This window comes from Panthera leo, chromosome C2 (assembly GCF_018350215.1).
Source record: "Panthera leo isolate Ple1 chromosome C2, P.leo_Ple1_pat1.1, whole genome shotgun sequence".
Lineage (NCBI taxonomy): Eukaryota > Metazoa > Chordata > Mammalia > Carnivora > Felidae > Panthera > Panthera leo.
The window spans coordinates 121,969,007-121,985,193 of NC_056687.1; the positions used below are offsets into that span (position 1 = coordinate 121,969,007).

Here is a 16,187-nt window from a genome sequence, read left to right on the forward strand (position 1 = left end):
CATTACATAGGCATGACTGATTAAATCGTTGGCCATTGACAACTGATTTGACCTCCGACTCCTCTCCCCTCCCTGGAGGTCTGGGGATGGGACTGAAAGTTCCAACCTTCTAATCACAGGCTGGTTCTCCCAGCAACCGGTCCCCATCCTTAGTTACCTGGGGGCTTTCAAAAACCATCACTTCATTAACATAACAAAAGACACCTTCCTGGGTCCCAGCACAGTTTAGGGGGTCTGCGCCAGAAACAGGGATGAATGAACATGTATTTCTTATTATAAATCACATCACAGGTAGTAATGATCCTCCTTTTCTCATTTTATTACTATATATTCCCTACAGCCTTTAGCACCAAGAAGGCACCCAGTAGACACCATGGGGCTGGTGGAGTTTCCTTCTATGGACTGAGATTTCCCTACCTGGAAACACAATGCCATACATTCAGCCCTGGGCTCAGACTAGCACAAAAGTTCCTCTCTGCACCCCACTCCCTAGCACCATCAATTCCACCATAACGAACAGGGATGGGTAGAGAGAAAGAAGGAAAGCACCCTGGGGCCATTCGTCACAATGAAGGCAGCTGACAGCCCCCATTTCCTCGGGGAATTGAGCAGACCTGCCTGCTGGTGACAACAGTTCCCTTCTCAGGGGGTGCTCACGTAGTCCTTGCCTGGAGGGACACCCTCGTGGACCATGGAGCAGTACCCAGTGGGCCCGTAGAGGTGACCCGGCCTCTCCCAACAGGCCAGCCCACGGCAAGGGCAAACCTCAGATTTCAATGTGTTCACAGGGTGGGTAACAGACACAGCTAGGTCATATTCTGAGCCAAGCAGCCAGAAGTATTGGTAGGAGTTGAAAGGAGAGGGAAAAAAATCGTAAACCAACTTGAGGACCTCATCCTTGGGGCTCCGAGAAAGCGCTCCGTCAAAAATCCAGCTGGCGTATATACTTTGATATGTGATGACAGTTTCAACTTTCCTCACCGACTACACGCTGGTGTTCTTGTGCCAGGCTCTATTTCCATGGCCTGAGTAATGCCCGGGCACAGGACCAGAAATGAATCGGAAACAGAGGGACGGGGCAGGAGAGGCGAACAGCACAGTCAGTGGGCCCACATCCTGCTCAGCCTCCAACAGCAAACCCTTCAGGGCAGTGGCTGGGACAGCAGCCAAGCCCACCTCGGATTCCCGCCCACCCTCCCCTACAGCCTCATTCCCTCTTCCAGCCCAGACCCTGAGCTCCCTTGGGGCTGCGACCTTATCTGCCTCGTTCACAGCTCTCTGTTAAACGAATAAATGACCACAGTGCTGGACCCCAACTCTGGCGCACTGGACTTACCGTTCTCCCCCAACCGCCACATGCCCCTTCTCGTAATTCAGTGTCTGTGCCCACTCACTTGGCCCAAGTGCCTTCTTGACCTGGTTAACTCCTACTCATCCTTAAATGCAGCGCAAAAGGCAGCCCCTCCTAGAAGCTTTCCCTGACCCCAATGCTAGGTGAGGCCCCCCAGTATTGGGCGACCACAGCCCTCCCATCATATGCGTCAACACACAGGCTCAGGTCAGCTTCCCCGCCTACTGTTTGCAGGGCTGGGCGAACACAGAGCTGAGGAAGCAGCAGGTGGCTCAGTAGGTGTGTGTGGGAAGAAAGGAAGGGAGGGAGTAAAGAAGGGCACCAAGAAAGATACTGTGGATGGAGAAACACGTGTCACAGAAACCTACCACAAACGGAACAGGAACAAAACACTTTAACTCAGTAGATAAGTGGGTCATTTATTAATGTTTACAGAGAAAAACTAGCAGGAAGTGGCTGGGAAAAGATTTCTCAAATCATTTGAGTGGGAAGCAGGGGTCACTCTGTGCTGCATCCCTTGCTCCCTTCCGGATGTGGGTGGGCTAGGCTGGGGGCTGAAGAGGAAGAGAAACTTTGGAAGGCTAGGTGAGTGGAGGCACTTGAAAGGCTCACTGGCAAGAAGGTCTCAAAGGCTCAGAACTCCTCTGGCCTAGGGGTGCTGAATCCCATTTCCCGTGGGGTAATCTTCAACTGCCGAGGGGGATCAATTATGACTCATTCCCTTAAAGCTGTTAAGAACAGGCCTGGGGTCAAGAAACAGGGATAATGAGGACCTTCTATTGTTCTGGTCCAGTTCCGAAAGGTAGGAACAGAAGCAGGGATTTAAGACAGATGATCTGGAAATGAAGACTATTTTGGGAGGTAGCCTTCTTAGCACACTATTTCCTTCTAGGACAGACACCCCTAGTTGTCCCTCAACATTCATGCCTTCTTCCTTGCTAAGAGACTTCTGATTTGGGCGGGGGTGGGAGGGACAGTGTGGTAGAGACTGCCAGCTAATCATAAAACCCAACTCCTCTTCTTCCTAGGCACTGGACCACATTCCCCAGCCTCTCTTCCAGGAGGTGTGGCCATGTGTCTGAGCCCCTGCCAATGGAATATCACTGGAATTAATTCACCACCTCCAAGCTTGGCCCATAAAATTCTCCCACACACCATCCTCCAGGCTCCCTCCTCTTCTGATTGATGTAAACAAGCATGGCAGAATTAAGAGCCTGGGTCCCTTAATCACCTGTTGGAAGAGAACTCCCCACTAATTAGGAACAGCCATTTTGGATTTTCTGTCAGCAAAAAGTAAATGTCTACCATATTTGAGTCTTTAAGCATATTTGGGTTATTTGTTTAGCAGTGAGCCCACCCAACGATTCTTGGCAACAGTGTGCCCTGCTAAATAGTCACATGGCCCTTTAAACTGGGACTGGTCATGTGACACGTGAAACGTCAGGGGAAGTCTGCTCAGTGTCTTGGGGAAAACGTCTGCTTTCCTGATCAAAGGTACCAGTGTGGCTGGCGCCTCCTTCCTGCCGTAGTCATCTCTCCATCATGAAGGACAGGCCAAGAAAATAACAGAAATGTCAGTCCAGACAGACATCAGCTGTTGAAACTAATGCTAGCAACCACCTACATTTGGACATCTTGTTACATGAAAGAAAGAAACCATTATATGCTTAAACCACTAAAGTAGGACTTTCTGTTACTTGCAGCTAAAAGCAAACCTGACTGATTTGCAACCAGCCAATCATTCATTCACCCAACCTTTCCTGAGGCATATTCCATGAGAGTCCTTGTGCTCAGGGCTGAAGAGTCAGAGAGACGTGCTGGATGTGAGCCCCGGCCTCCAGGAGCTCCCCGTCAAGCTGAGGAGACAGGCCCGTGCAAAGACAATGTGCACGCAGTGGGAAAAGATGCTAGGACGGCACGCAGTGTCCCAGGGGAGTGTGAGCATTGAGTTGTGGGCAGGCACTGGGGCAAAGCGTCCCCAACTCCCTTTCTGGCATTCAGCACACAGAAAAAACACTCCTTGAGCTAAAAAGCCAGTAAAAAAGAACCTGTTCTGCTCAGCCAAGCCAACTGCAATTACTTACTGTACGTTGAGTTGTTAAACACCATCAATTAATGCAGCTGTTCCAAGATAATCAGCAGTCATTAGAGCAAGATGCACCAGTAAAAAATCATATGCTACTAACATGGAAATTAGATGAACCAAGAACGAGGCAGACATACCTGAATCTTCCTGCCTGACATTAGCATCTCCTGAAATACGCCTTTCTCAAAGACAAGAGTTATTTTTCACCTTGAAGACGGAGCCAACAACAAGAAAAAAAATCAACTGTCAGTGGGATGACCTTCAACCATAAATATCCAAGCTTTGATTTTCAGGTCTAGGTTTCCATTAGGAACTGTAATGGAGACAGACAAACTGGTGACAAAAGATGACCCCATCTGGGAAATCGTGAGGCAACCAAGACCAGAAAAGTTAGAGCACCTGGGGAACCACGTGGAAACTAAAGAAAGGTTCCCCTCTGCTTAACTCAGTTCTGCCTGCATACAAATAAATGGCTTTTAAAAGTGAAAGACATTTTTTGTCATTTCTTTATTTTCCAAGCATGGGGCAAGTATTTTAAAAAAAAAAAAAAAAAGACAAAATCTCCCTGACTTCAAATTCCAGTAGTTCAAAAACAAATAAAAGCAGGCTCCTCACTAAGAGAGGTATTAGGTTTTCAGTCTGACAGGCGACACATTAACACGAAGTGCTCCAGTGTGAAGCCAAGGCTGTAGCAATCACATTCACACAAGGCAGAAGCGCTCAAGTTCCTGAGGCAGCGATCACGGGCTCTCCGGTCCGCAGTCCATGGCTAGAGGCCTGCGCCAGGCCGTGATGGCAGGCGCTAGCTAGCTGGGCAGGCTTCCACGTGGGAGTTTCTTTGTAGGACACACAGAGCAAGTGAGGACTTCCATTCTCCAGAACCAGTTATTAAATCCAAGCCTATCAATACAGTCCACCAGAGATCTTCACGTCCAGAAGGTTCTGACTATGGCAGATACAGGAAGCATGATGGTCTGGCCTTCTGCCCCAGTGCAAATCCCCCGGCCACCCTTAAGCAGCCGTGCTATTGCTCACTCAGAATTGGGTCTCTCACAGTACTGGGGGGGCTTTTAGGGCTGCGGAAACACCAGTCTGAACCAGTGGTCAGGGCAGTATGCTGTCCACCAGGACCAAGAGCAGTGCCGGCAAAGCAGGTGAGTAAATACTGAGTTTACAGTCTCTTATCACACTTCCCACTAACAACCTGAGGCCAAGAGTGATAGTTAAAACATTAACCACCAGCATGTGCTTGTGAATCGAGGGCATATCTTAAACAGCGGGCAAGGCAACATCACACCTGAGTGTACCCGATCAAGATAATAAGCTCCACCCCCTGCCACGGTCAACCCTTCATAGGCCTGCCCTAGGCCCTCATGATCATAATAGGTGGCGAAGAGGTAGGTGAGCGTCTGGGAAATGTCTGCACTACCATTCAGGTCCTTCACCTGTGAACTTAAGCATCAAGTCCTCTGTTCCACTGGGACAGGCTATGTGTGTCTTGTCCATTCTCCTATATCCATCAACTTGGTGAGGTTGGTTGGCACCAAAAACATATTTTTAAGGAATGAATGAATGGTAATAACAGCTACCATTTTTTTACTTTTAAAAAATGTATTTATTTTTAAATGTTTATTTCTCTTTTTTCGGAGGGGGTGGGGGGGAGAAGACAGATGATCCCAAGTGGGCTTTGCCCTAACACCACAGAGCCTAATGCGAGACCCAAACTCACAAACCAGAAGATCATGACCTGAGCCTAAGTTTAACGTTTAACCGACTGAGCCACCCAAGTGCCCCAACAGCTAACATTTTTAAAGCATATCATGTGCTAGGCACCGTTCCAAGTCCTCGTCATGTACGAACTCATTTTAGCCTCACAATAATAGCATCTCAATTTTTATCATCATCTCAATTTTACAAATGAAGAAACTGAGGCACAGAGTAGTTAAGTAACTTGTCCAAGTGTACAAGACTAGTAATGACAGATCCAGGATTCCAAGCCAGAATGGCTTCAGAGTCTATACTCTTCACTACTGTACTATGCTGAATACACAGGTCTTCAGGTACTCTAGTACTGGGAAGTCATCAGCAGAGAACCTCTTACATACACAAACCCTGAGAAATCCTTCCAGGAGGTTTCTGGTGGTGCTGATCACATGCTGGTTGTGTCTATTTGACCTGCAGAACATTTTAAAGAAAACCAATACCCACTTTTACCCCTAAGCAGGAGACTACCTGTAATTTTCAAATAACTATGTAGTCACATTTGGTTATCAAGCAACTGAAGCAGGAATACCTAAGTTTACATAATATTTCTCTTCTCAAGAGTTCTACATTCTAGGAGAAGCCTTTTGAAACACCCTGTGGTCCCATTTCCTCATCTCTAAGATCCCAGACTTGCTGGAAGGACTTAAGATCACAGGCTCAGTTGCCTATTTATATGGTAAGGTACTGGGGCACCTGGGTGGCTCAGTCAGTTGAGCATCTGACTTCAGCTCAGGTCATGATCTCAAGGTTCAGGAGTTTGAGCCCCATGTCGGGCTCTGTCTGTGCTGATAGCTCAGAGGCTGGAGCCTGCTTCAGATTCTGTGCTCCACCCCCGCTTGTGTTCTGTCTCCCTTTCAAAAATGAATAAACATTAAAAAAAAATTTTTATATGGTAAGGTACTGCATAAGCATAATAATGTATGATCATAATATTAAATACTTAATTAAATATTTCAACAAAATGACTGACTAAAGTTTCTATACTTATCTATACTCATTAAAATTCTATACTTGCTTATACTTCTATACAAATTCCTATTTATACCTCTGCACATTTTAGTAACAATGTTTAAAATTTAACAGTTTATTTCTGTAAGACTGTGTCCCTCCTTTATTATTTTTGAGTTTCCAGACATTTCTACCATAATAACGTTCTTCCACCTTAATCCAACTGCTTCTTTCATTTTAGAAGCATAAAGAGTTAACAAGGCAGTAACATGTTTTATTCTAACTTCAGATTCTCCCATATTAGATGACAAAATTAGCAAGCAAGGGCTTCATTTTATTTTATAGCTTATTTTATAGTTTAAAAGCTCAAAATGATATGGCTGTATCTCTGAAGGCCTAAAGTTCGGTACGGGATCCAAGAATGAGGTAGTTCTAGGAAAGTAAGCTATGGTTTTGTTAGTGGAAAAGACAGGTCTCCTAATAATTGAGTGGTAGGACAAATAGTATTCAAACTATTTGTAAATTTGGTGTAAATTATGACTTTAACCACAAACAAGCAGAGAGGAGGGGAAGGGGTTGTCAAAACCAGGTGCAATAATTTTCATCTTTGTTTGTTTTTTAAAGCTCTGGTTTCCATGCTATTGATTACAGCTCTCTCTGAGGAAGTCGGTTACACACAGAGGCCCAGAGTGGTAAGCACATGACAAAAGGATGCCCCATAATACAGAAACATCAATGTATAAGTTGGGGAGGCAAGTGGGCAAACATAAACAGAATTTTAAAGTTCTTAGTTGCTACTACTAGATGTTTGAGTCACCCCAATTCTCTTTTACCCCAGGGTGCCAGCACAGAGGCAGCTCCCCGAGGTTTGCAGTACAGAAGGATGAGACTGGGCAAGGAGAGGAGGAGGGAGGGACAAAGGAAGGGAGGGCAGGTGCATGGATGACCCAGCCCAGAGCACACACTGAAGGCTACCCCTGGCTGCAGGAACTACTCCTCAAGGCCCCTCCAAGTTTTTCAATGCCTTTTCAATCACTTATCTACATCCATGCTCCTGGGACTGCTCCTCTCTTCATTACTGATTGAACTGTAACCTTCCAAAAGCCCGGGGTTTCCCTAACCAAGGCCCAAGAACCTTCACAGCAGCCTTCTGGGGGTGGAGGCTAGCAGGCTGGAGTCTGTGGTCCAGTTAAATAATCCTGACCCTCCTGCCTTTGGAACTCAGAGCAGACTCCGCAATTCATTCCCGGTTCACAGGTGCCTCCTCGTGCGTGGCTGCCTTCCAGGATCTGCAGGTTGGGCGGGGAGGGGGGCTTCAGCAGGCCCTGTTCCATCTGCCAGGCTGCCCAACAGGTTCAAGAAGGGTGCCTGGGGTGGGGTGGGGGGGGGCGCGCCTGGGTGGCTCAGTCAGTTGAGGGGCCATCTTTGGCTCAGGTCATGATCTTGAGGTTCATGAGTTTGAGCCCCACACTGGGCTCAATGCAGTCAGTGCCAAAGCTGTCAGTGCAGACCTTGCTTGGGATCCTCTGTTCCCAGCCAACCCCCCCACCCCCTGCCCTTCCCTGCATGCGCACATGCTCTCTCAAAAATAAAATAAAAACATTTAAAACAAAGGTCCCTGGAAGGCTGCTTCTGTCAAAAGGCCCACCATCCTACCAGAAAGCAGCTGTTGCCTCTTCTTCACCCCTAAATGCAGCACACAGACTCTGCCAGCTGCTTCTCCTTTGCCACTCTCTTGGGCTCTCTCCCTCAGTATCGCAGGTGTGAGGTGACTCCCCAGGGCCAACCCCAGCTTAATGTCACTCAAGCCATTTCCAAAGGGGCCCAGCACAACCCTCATTCAAAAACTTAAAATAGCTCTGCACTCTCACTGTGCTAAGTCCAGCTCTCAGCTGTCCTTCAAGGTTTTCTGGAAAGGTGAACAGTGAGCCCAACAAATCGTATTTCAGGCTACTGCGAGCTATTTTTCCTATCTCAGTGACTCTTCTCCTGCTGGTAACCCCTATCCCAGAATGTGGGCATACATCCTTATCCACCAACCAAAAGCCCTGTCCCAGGGCAATGCCCTGGGGCTGAAGTCTACTCCTGCTGTTTTTCCAGGACCCTGGATATTCTCCCATCCTTCTCCTTACCCACCTTGAGACTAGGCACCACTGCCCTCTCTCTCCCTCCCTCCCTGTCTCACTCACAAACCGCAGGCATTAATTAAACCTCCTCTACAAAACAGATTTTTCATCTTCAGCGGCAGGAATTCTGGGTAGGAGCCAGGCTTGGAGACTGAGACAGTCTGGGGAAGAAAGATAAGCCCATGACAACCCTTAACCTGTGGGCAGTGCCGGTTCCCACATCCAAGTAACATTCTGAATGGCAGCCTTGCGGGATTCCTGAAAAAAGGTGGCACGGGGCATTCCCACCCCCTCCGCCTCTGGTCGTATTCTTCAGGGCCGGCCTTTGACAGAGGAAGAAGAGCTGGACTTTGCTGACCTGTTGGTGGGTAACAGCCACCTCCAACAAACAGAAACCGCATCCTAAACCACCAGCCCCAACAGAGCCACAAACCACATTGCCAGAAACTGCTCCCAGCTCTCCATGGGAAAGTTGGGGTGAACAGTACCCACTGGACTAAAGATGGTGCAATCTGAAGCGGCCGGCAGGGCTCTTCAAGCACTGCTTGGTCTCCCTGAGTGCTCCTTCCCATTATAGACATGGATGAGAGATGCGGCGGGGGGAGCTTCAGTCACAACTCAGGGCCCTACAGGTTAAGCTGCGAGGGCCTCACCCCTCAGCAAACAGCCTTAGCTCCCCAGAGTGCCCATCACCCCCTCACCCCAATTCTAGGCTGAAGACAGCTGATTTCCTTCACGGAAATTCTGGAGTCCCCACTGAGGTTAGAGACCCAGCTATCAGAGCCTGACCCATAAACCGAGTGCTCTGCTCCCAAATAAACACAAAAAGGAGTCTGTCTCCAGTGACAGGATGCATTTTTTAAAAAATTGATGAATTTAAGGACAATATTTTGAAAACAGTGCAGCACAATGGGAAAACAAGAGTCATGGACTCAGACTAGATTCAAGAGGGGGATCCATTTTGTTTACTAGAGAAAACACTGAGTACCTATCACTTAGAGGGTGCCAGGCTGCGTGCTGACAGAGATGGTCCCCGCTGAAGGCATTCCTGGCTAGTGGGGCATCTGACAGTCAACAACTCACCACTGAACAGCATGATGAGGACTAAGAAGGTGCCCTCAGCAATTTGTGGGCACTTAGAGGGAGCCTACTGAGTCCCAGTGTGACCTTGGGCTAATTACTCATTAATTCACTCTTCAATGCTGAAAGAATATTGAGCTAATTACTATTCAGGCCAATCAATAGAAAAACAACAACAACAACAACAACAACAACAACAACAACAACTTATGGATACTGCAAGTTTCACAAATGCTCAGAGCCCTAGGCTTCAGAGACCCAGTGACCCATCCTGTCCCTGGTGCCCCACAGCAGCCTCCCAACCATTAGTGAGGGTGGACTGGCCAGGAGTTAATTCCTGAAAGAGAAGTATCCCCTATGTGTCCTTTCTCTGAAATGCGCAATTAATTTAAAACAAGACTTAAGGAAAGCCAGGAGAAGGGATGCGGGGAGATTCAGGCACTGGCTTTTCAGGCTGTAACCAGTGCATCTCCACCCCTCTCTAGGGAACACGAGGCTTTTCAAACCATCTGCTTTGAACTCTCTTCCCACAGATGTCCAGGCTGAGCACCAACACCTCCAAGGAGAAGGAACTGTTTGCCAAGCTCCGTTTGCAGTCACGTCACGTTTGTAAGCCTAGGCTGGGCATGGTCTGCTCTATACTCGGGTTCACCGGGGGCCCTCCGCATCATAGGCAACAAATGTCCCCAAGTTATGAAGCCTTCTTGAGGCCCCCTTGGCCATCCACCCCACGCTTCCCCATTTGCATCGATCTAATTTCACATCTCTCCTGATTTTACTTTTTGAAAGCCTACAAAGCATCCTCGCCTTCCCGCGAAGGCACTGGCCACTTAGGCGGTGAGAGCCTCGCTCCCCGGGGGGACCCCTTTGCAGCCTCCGAACGCCCAGAGAAGCGGGAAAATATGGCTCCACGTCCTCCTGCACCGCTAATCCTTGAACCATCCACAGGTACAACTTGAAAGACCGCTGCTGCCACAAAGAAAGCAACCTGCTCTAAGCCAATTCCATTTCTGGTGTGTGACAAAGCTGGCTTCGTTATTAGATCGCTCCAGACGAGCAAAAGCAAGGCCGTGGGATCTGGAGCACGCAGCCCCAACCTTAGCACCCAGGCACGCCAGCCCGCGCGCGGAGCGGTTCCTCGGCGGGGCCCCGGGACTCCCGCAGGCGCCAGGCGCAGGCGGCTGCGGGGGTGCCAGCCTCACCCCCGAGAAAGGCCGCGGAGAAGTTGCCGCCGCCTTCTCACCTGGAGACCAGCAGGTTCGAAGCGCCGCGGGAACTGGGATCCTGGGAGGTCCAGCTGGGGCTGGAATTAGGCGCAGGAGCGCGGGCGCCGGGCGGGAGCTGGTTGGAGGGGCGGGGACGCGGTGGAGGAAGGCGGGGCCGGAGGGGCGACGGGCTGGAGGTGGAGGAAGCCCGAGGCAGCGGGTTTGAGGGAGGTGGGGGCGAGGGCTCGGGAGAGGGCGCCGGAATCCTTGGCAGAGTTAAGAGGGTGCTGAGGCTTGGAGACAGGGGGCGGCGGGGCGGAGGCCGGGGTGGCCTGGGGGAGAAACAGCGAGTCGGGGTCTGGGGTTTGGGGAAGGAGCGGGAATGGAGGAGGAAGCTCAGTCGGGGGGTTCAGACCCGGTGCTCTGAAGCCCGCCCCAGCCCCACTCTCCCACCGGAGACTCAGTCCCGTCGTCCCGGCCTGGGCGCGTCCCGAGGATCCCCTCGGGCTCTCAACCGTGGGACGCCTGTCCGCTCCGAGCCTCCGCGCCGCTCAGCCCAAAAGACAACCAGCCGGGCCCCGGACCATTGCCACTCACCGTCCATGGTCCCGGCCCGGCTCCGGCTCCGGCTCCGCCGCTGCGCGCCCGGTTCGGCACTCGCCGCCTGCTCAGCCCTTTGCGGGGGGAGGCGAGGGCTGCGTGCACCGACCTCGGGGCAGCACAGCATGCCGCAGCGCCCCCTGCTGGCCCCGCCCCACGCCGGGCTCGGCCCGCCCCGCGCCGGGCGCCCTCGAGCTCCGCCCCTGAGACGCCGATGCGGGGCGGCCCCGGCGGGGAGAAGCGCGCGGAAGGGGTTGCGGAGGGGATGCTGACCCTGGAGGGCCAAAGAGCCCCCAGAGACAGGCCAGTCCACCAAGCTTCCGGCGTGCCTAAGCCACGGTCACGGGCACCGTGAGTGTACTGGGACCGCAGCCACATGCACACAGAGTCGCCGCGCGCCTCACAAAGCCGGACTTGGGATCAGACTACGCGGACGCACGCCTAGCCCGGGGTACACAGACTCGCCCCGGGTCCTAGTGTGGGTGCTTTTGGGCCTTGTGCCTGGCTAGGCACCGCCCCGATCCCGGTGCTGGGTTGGGCACGCGTGTTTGGGATCCTCCACCGCCGGGTCACTGCTGACGCGTGGACCCAAACCCACGGTTCTCGCCACCATGCCCCCGCCTCGTTCAGCCTTCCTCACGTTTCTCTTCCGGCACCGACCACATCCGGCCCTGTAGGTCAACTCTAGACTTGCGGCTGCTGGGTCTCAGGATGGCCTGCAGGCGTCCCGCAAGGCCTCTCTCTCACCCTCTCCCGACCCCGTGGCTTCCTAGGAGCGAGCTACTTGAAACTGATCTGTAACGCGCTGTTAGCCTCAAGGCATGCGGTTGAACTTGATGTGATAATGCATTCGTGGGGTCATTTCTTCCAATGTTGGCTTCCAGCTGGAGGGAATTTCTACACGATTTCTCTCTGTGGGTGATGATCTCACCAACTGTGACTGTCAGGCTTTTGGTGTCAATGACCCCTGTGTGCCCTAGCATAACTGGCCTTGAGCAAAATAGACACTGCTGTTTAACTATTTACTTTTGAGATGCACTTTCTGGAGGAGCTCATCACTTCGCCTCTTCTTTCACTCGTGTATTGAGGGCTCCTAAATCCACAGTACACCCAGATATCTTACCCATGTTTCTGCCTGCTCTCTGGTTTTCTGCTTAGAACTTCCTATCTCACATCAGCACTTCCTGCACCAAAGTCTTCTGTTCCAAGCTCTCAACCCCATCTACCTGTGTGGTCTCACCTTTCCATTCCCCTAGCCACTTAGGATGCCTTCCTCCCCTGAAGGCATTCTTCTCACCCTAGTCCCCTGATGCCCTGCTGTCCTGAGCTCCTTCCTGCCCTGACTGACACAACCCCTCCCAGTCATGAACCCGGGAGCGTGTACTGCTCACCACAAAATCTTTTCACTGTGCCTTCTCACTCTCCTCTGGCTCTCAGCCCACGCATTCACCTAACACTTCTCCTTTGGTCTACAGGCTCCTCCTTCTGACTGTCCTCCCACTGATTCCAGGCTCCACCTCTTTGCTGGCGCTGCCTCTCTATACCTTACTTGGGTTAGAGCCCTTTCTGCTGTCAATGACAGATAATGCAATTCTCACTTGCTTAAACAAAGAAAGACTTTGGTTGACTTATGCGAATGAAAAGCCCAGGGCACTTCTGCCTCGTGTCTGGACTTATTTCCAGAGACTAAAGACTCCAGAGACTCTCCATTAGTCAGCTTTGCTTCTTTCCACAAGGAGACCCCAGCAGCCCAAGGCTCACAACCTCACAGCCGCCAAGTCCGGCAGAGAAATAGCTTCTCTTTGCCAGCCATACCAACAAGCCCTGGGCCTGACTCCGATTGCCAGGAATTGGTCACCTGTCCATCCTGTTCTCCCAGCCACTGTGGGAAGTTGGTTTCCTCTCTCTTTCAGCTACCTTCTCACCCCCCCCCCCCCACAGGGAACATCTGGGTGCTTCTGGATCCTTTCTCTGTCACAGGAGGACTAAGGGTGACTCGGGCATCTTCTGGAGCCATTTCCCATTAAATATGTCACACAACCACTTCACTTTGTTACAGCCCTCCTGTGTTGGCACAGGGCATTCTGGGGCAGAGTTCCAAACAGGAAGTGGGCACTGGCTCTCTTCGCTTTCAGCTTTCTTCTCAACCTGCTGGGATTTCTGTTGTACTCTACCCCTTCCTAGGCCAAGACATGGCACAGAGGTGGCTTCGGGCCCCTCAGGGAACTGGGCATCATACTCTTCCCTAGACCCATCCTCTCCAGTCTCTTTGCTCACATTGCCATTTCCCTGAGGGCTTCTATGCTACCTTCCATTCTGGAGGAGGTATCCCCCTCCTCGTCCCTATGGACTTTAGGTTCAGAGTGGTATCCATGCTGCCCTGCTTCTAGGACAATAACACCTCATGGCTAAGCCACAAGGAAGAAGGGTCTATAAGGAAAGAAAAAGAAAAGGCTCCTATGGGGAAACAAAAAAATTATATATATATATATATATATATATATATATATATATATATATATATATATATATATAGGGAAGCATCCCAAGACTACTATCCCCATTAAACATCTTTCCTCTGTGGTTATTGAGGAGATAAGATGTCATCAGCCTGAAGCTGTCAGTGGTCATCTAGCCAGCACCTAGGGAGGCTGTGCCAGAAACTTAGCTGACAAAGAGGGAGGCAGAATTGAATGACAGGTGGCTTTCTGTCATGCCTGAAACCAGGACCTGGATTTGTCAAGTACATTGTTCAATAAATCCCCTACTTCCCCCAAACAAATTAGAATTGGGTTTTTTTCTGTCACTGGCAAGCAAGAGAGTCCTGAGTACTACAAGCCCATAGCACAGTGCGTGGCACATTGGTTCCTACACAATAGGAACTGTCACCATCATTATTCATCTGATAGAGGAACGAGTGATACCCATCGATGACCGTAAAACAGAGTAGAAATGAAAACATGCAGTGCCATCAGCTCACAACCTTGGTCTCAGCTTCTTTTCTCAGCCTGTTCCTTTGTCCTTTCCACACACATTTTGGCCTCCAGGGAAACTATCAAAATTCAGTGAAAGCTGAACCCATGCAACCTATAAAAACAGTCCCAGGCTCACCCAAGTTATGAATATTCTGCTAGGCAGCTGCCATTTGCTGCCATTTCACACAATCAATCCCTGCCTAGACCAGGAGCAGCTGGGAGCAGGTGCCCATCTTCAATTCAGTTTCAATTCATTAAGCAAAAATTGAACAAATATTTGTCCAGCCTTCTTTGTCTTGCACTGCAGACTTAGAGAAACAATGGGCCACTGCCTCACCCAATGGAACCCTATGACAGGAGGCAGACAAGTTGTGGAGAGCAGAAACCGATGTAACATAATACCAGGGAGTCCTCTAGAGGAGGAGGTAGTGTGGTTTGTTTGCACCAGGTTCCAAGTTCCAAAGGTCTGCTGCCTGCAATCCTGCCTGACAACAGAATTATACATCCACACAAAATATTTCATTTGTGCCCACCATAATATCTAGGTTATAAATACTATTTATAAATTCCACTTATCATGGGTTTTGGTTTTCTGATTATTAAAGGAGTGCCCATTCACTGTAGAAACTTGGAAAAAAATACGCAGTACACAAAAATAAGCATTAAGATAAAAATGATGCATAATATATTTTATTATTACAGTCCAGAATATCAAACTAAGCTATAAAGAGAGAAGATTTCCCCATGCAAGTTTCCACCTCACTGCTGGCAACCCTGGGGCCTCAGGAGATAAATATCTTACAGAAGGCTGAAGGTTATTTCAGGGGTTCTTGCAAAAATGTACTCTCCCTATAACACATGCATATTTTGAAAAAATGCAGTGGGAGCCTCTCAGCTTCAGGGTGGTCTGTTCTCTATTATTTATGTATGCATGATTCATTTTACTTACCACCAGCTGCCATCCTTTCTCCCCACCACAGTTTTATTATATAAGCCCCTTCCCCTCCTGAGAACAACTAGGGAGGGCAAATTCATTTTACCGTCTATCTGGTTAAAATTTAATCAGAGAGGCAAATCTGGAAGAACAGAACACAAATGACCACGTTAAATAAAACTAAGAGATGGCTCTGAACCTGACCTAGAGCCAAAAAAGATCACAAAGAACCGAAGTAATTTGCTGAATCACAGATCTAAATATTCATTTTCGTCCTCTAAATTCTGAGCTCAACTAAAAGAGGTTTCTAAGAAAAAAGAGACAGACAAGCACTGGATGAACTCACACGAATCCCATTTAGAAATCCTAAAAGGACAACAAAAGATTCTGGCAATCTATTTCATCTGCCACAGTACCTGGCACATACTTTATGAATATTGGATGGATGGATGAATGGACCTACAGTCCCTCCCTCTCAGTTAGAAGCCAATCAGAAAGGGGGCAAGAGAAAGTGGGAACCTGGTGGACCTTTCTGCAGTTTCAGGGCCTCTTGGGAGACCAGAACTGGGGTTCATGTTCATGAGAGAGGTGGGACCCACTTAACACTCCAGACTTCCAGTTAGGACCCAAAACAGAAAAGATAGAAGCTAGAAAACTTTAAAATGCCAAAAGAAAGTCATTGCCAATGCAGAATTCTGTGCCCAGAGGAAACGGGACAGAGGACAGTCAGCTTGTCCAAAATCAATCGTAGTGAGATAAGGGGAGATCCAGGACTAGAACCTGGGCTTCCTCAACATTTCAGGGCCCTTTTCACTGAACTAAGATGTTTTCTTTCCTATCTCTCTATTTTTTAAACCACTGCATGAAAAGGAAACAAACTCAGTATTATCCAGAGAGGAGCTGAACAAATTTATCTTCTAGTGAGTTTGAATTTTTTCGGAAATTGCATTCCAAAGCCCTTTGGGGTCACCCATACTCTCAGTGTACTCAGGTTACTTATATTTTTTAACCCGGGCTCAGATGACCTGCGTTCTGAGATTCTTTGCCTCCAGCCCAGACCTCTGTTGTGCAGCAGACAAGAACATCCAACTGCTTGCTCACAAACTCCATCATGTTAA

At 49.5% G+C, this 16,187-nt stretch overlaps 1 protein-coding gene across 2 annotated transcripts in view; it reads right to left on the minus strand.

Annotated features, from left to right (window-relative positions):
• The window catches only part of PXYLP1 (2-phosphoxylose phosphatase 1), a 71,044-nt gene extending 59,803 nt beyond the window's left edge, over window positions 1–11,241 (minus strand). The window contains exon 1 of one of the 2 annotated variants that reach the window (XM_042955840.1): window positions 11,158–11,241. The gene's annotated coding sequence lies outside the window, so the exon portion shown is untranslated. Of the gene's footprint in view, window positions 1–10,598; window positions 10,644–11,157 lie in introns of those variants that run through there. The other variant, XM_042955842.1, reaches the window with a different exon arrangement.
• Between the last annotated feature and the right edge of the window lie 4,946 nt (window positions 11,242–16,187).